This window comes from Triticum aestivum, chromosome 3D (genome assembly GCF_018294505.1).
Source record: "Triticum aestivum cultivar Chinese Spring chromosome 3D, IWGSC CS RefSeq v2.1, whole genome shotgun sequence".
NCBI classification, from domain to species: domain Eukaryota; kingdom Viridiplantae; phylum Streptophyta; class Magnoliopsida; order Poales; family Poaceae; genus Triticum; species Triticum aestivum.
The window spans coordinates 307,807,782-307,811,352 of record NC_057802.1 but is presented as its reverse complement, the minus strand read 5'-3'; positions in this window follow the sequence as shown (position 1 = coordinate 307,811,352).

The window sequence follows — 3,571 nt, the reverse complement described above, 5'->3', positions numbered from 1 at the left end:
AGCTTATTTACGCAAACAAGAGCAAACGAGTTCGTAAAAGTTTTTCTTTTTCACTTTCAGTTTATCAACTGAATTTCTTGAGGACAAGCAAAGGTTTAAGCCTGGGGGAGTTGATACGTCTCCACGTATCTAGTTTTCCTAACGCTTTTCCTCTTGTTTTGGACTCTAATTTGCATGATTTGAGTGAAACTAACCCCGGACCGACGCTGTTTTCAGCAAAACTACCATGCTGTCATTTTTGTGCAGAATTAAAAGTTCTCGGAATGGAACGAAACTTTGCGAGGAATTTTATGTCAATAAAGAGAATTTCTGGAGCCAAGAACCACTGGAGGGGGGCACCTGGGTGGGCACAACCCACCAGGGCGCGCCACCCCCTCCAGGCGCGCCCAGGTGGGTTGTCCCCACCTGGTGGCCACGCAAACCCTGAAACCTACGCTATAAAATCACATTTTTCCAGAAAAAATCACAGAGAAAGAATTATCGCGTTCCACAAGACGGAGCCGTTGTCACCTCCTGTTCTTCATCGGGAGGCCAGATCTGGAGTCCGTTTGGGGCTCCGGAGAGAGGGATCTTCGTTCTTCATCATCACCAACCCTTCTCCATCGCCAATTCCATGATGCTCCCCACCGGGAGTGAGTAATTCCTTCGTAGGCTCGCTGGTCAGTGAGGAGTTGGATGAGATTCATCATGTAATCGAGTTAGTTTTGTGAGGGCTTGATCCCTGATACGTCTCCAACGTATCTATAATTTTTGATTGTTCCATGCTATATTATATTCTATTTTGGACATTATTGGGCTTTATTATACACTTTTATATTATTTTTGGGACTAACCTATTAACCGGAGGCCCAACCCAGAATTGCTGTTTTTTGCCTATTTCAGAGTTTCGCAGAAAAAGAATATCAAACGCAGTCCAAATGGAATGAAACCATCGGGAACTTGATTTTCGGAACGAACGTGATCCAGAGGACTTGGACCCTACGTCAAGACATCAACCAGGAGGGCACGAGGTAGGGGGCGTGCCTACCCCCCCAGGCGCGCCCTCCACCCTCGTGGACCCCCTGTTGCTCCACCGACGTACGCCTTCCTCCTATATATACCTACGTACCCCCAAACTACCAGATACGGAGCCAAAAACCTAATTCCACCGCCGCAACCTTCTGTACCTGTGAGATCCCATCTTGGGGCCTATTCCGGAGCTCCGCCAGAGGGGGCATCGATCACGGAGGGCTTCTACATCAACACCATAGCCTCTCCGATGAAGTGTGAGTAGTTTACCTCGGACCTTCGGGTCCATAGTTACTAGCTAGATGGCTTCTACTCTCTTTTTAGATCTCAATACAATGTTCTCCCCCTCTCTCATGGAGATCTATTCGATGTAATCTTCTTTTGCGGTGTGTTTGTTGAGACCGATGAATTGTGGGTTTATGATCAAGTTTATCTATGAACAATATTTGAATCTTCTCTGAATTCTTTTATGTATGATTGGCTGTCTTTGCAAGTCTCTTCGAATTATCAGTTTGGTTTGGCCTACTAGATTGATCTTTCTTGCAATGGAAGAAGTGCTTAGCTTTGGGTTCAATCTTGCGGTGTCCTTTCCCAGTGACAGTAGGGGCAGCAAGGCACGTATAGTATTGTTGCCATCGAGGATAGCAAGATGGGGTTTATATCATATTGCATGAGTTTATCCCTCTACATCATGTCATCTTGCTTAAAGCGTTACTCCATTCTTATGAACTTAATACTCTAGATGCATGCTAGATAGCGGTCGATGTGTGGAGTAATAGTAGTAGATGCAGGCAGGAGTCGGTCTACTTGTCTCGGACGTGATGCCTATATACATGATCATACCTAGATATTCTCATAACTATGCTCAATTCTGTCAATTGCTCAACAGTAATTTGTTCACCCACCGTAATACTTATGCTCATGAGAGAAGCCACTAGTGAAACCTATGGCCCCCGGGTCTATTTTCCATCATATTTAATCTCCCGACAACAAGCTATTTCTGACGCCGTTTTTATTTTGTTACTTTACTTTGCATCTTTATCACAAAAATACCAAAAATATTATCCTATCATATCTATCAGATCTCACTCTCGTAAGTGACCGTGAAGGGATTGACAACTCCTTATCGCGTTGGTTGCGAGGATTTATTTGTTTGTGTAGGTGCGAGGGACTCGTGCGTGGCCTCCTACTGGATTGATACCTTGGTTCTCAAAACTGAGGGAAATACTTACGCTACTTTGCTGCATCACCCTTTCCTCTTTAAGGGAAAACCAATGCAGTGCTCAAGAGGTAGCAAGAAGGATTTCTAGCGCTGTTGCCGGGGAGTCTACTTAAAAGTCAACATACCAAGTACCCATCACAAACCCTTATCTCCCACATTACATTATTTGCCATTTGCCTCTCGTTTTCCTCTCCCCCACTTCACCCTTGCCGTTTTATTCGCCCTCTCTTTTCCGCTCGTTTCCCTTTTGCCATGTCAGAATCAAAAAGGGGTGGGGTTTCTCTCCCGAGTTTTAGTGCTTTGGACAATCCTGCTATCCTATCTAAACTCATGAATAAAAATACTACAGAAAAATCTGCCGGAGTTATCAATAAGAGTCTTAGTAATTTTGATGAAGATGATTCCGGAATTTTTCGTTACTTACTCGATGAATCTTTGAAAGATGCTTGGGATAGGCTGTTAAGGATCCGGGCTAGCTATGTACCCCAATATCAAATTGAGGTTTACTTAAAAAGCTTTTATGTTGCCCTACCTTCTTTGTTCAAACATGTCTTAGATTCTATATTTGAAGAAGGTTTTCTTGAAGGGGATGCCATAGATACCTATGAAAAGATGAAAACCATATTCGGGCACCCCATGAATTAGAAGGTCGAATCCACCTCTCTTTTGCTTTCATATCAAAACGAAACTATCAAAGAAATGAAGGCTAGTTTAGATGCAAACTTCCGTAACGTGCTTAATATTTCATCTACCATTAATAGCCACGTGCTTTATCAAAATAGAAAGATTAAATCAGATAATAAGTTTGCTCTTTTCTTCCCGAAAGCCAAAGATGGCAATACCTAGATCTATCCTTGCTATTATGCCTAGCTAGGGGCGTTAAACGATAGCGCTTGTTGGGAGGCAACCCAATTCTATTTTCAGTTTTTTGCTTTTTGCTTCTGTTTAGAAATAAATCTGTGATCTAGCCTCTGGTTAGACTTGTTTTTATGTTTTAATTAGTGTTTGTGCCAAGTTAAACCTATAGGATCTTCTTGGATGATAGTTATTTGATCTTGCTGAAAATTCCAGAAACTTTCTGTTCACGAAAATAATTGTTAAAAATCACCAGAACGTGATAAAATATTGATTCCAATTGCTTCTGATCAATAATTTTTTTTCTAGATCTTCATATTTTGGCTGAATTTTTGGAGTTCCAGAAGGCTGCGTTAGTTACAGATTACTAGACTGTTCTGTTTTTGACAGATTCTATTTTTCGTGTGTTGTTTGCTTATTTTGATGAATCTATGGGTAGTAAAATAGTTTATAAACCATAGAGAAGTTGGAATACAGTAGGTTTAA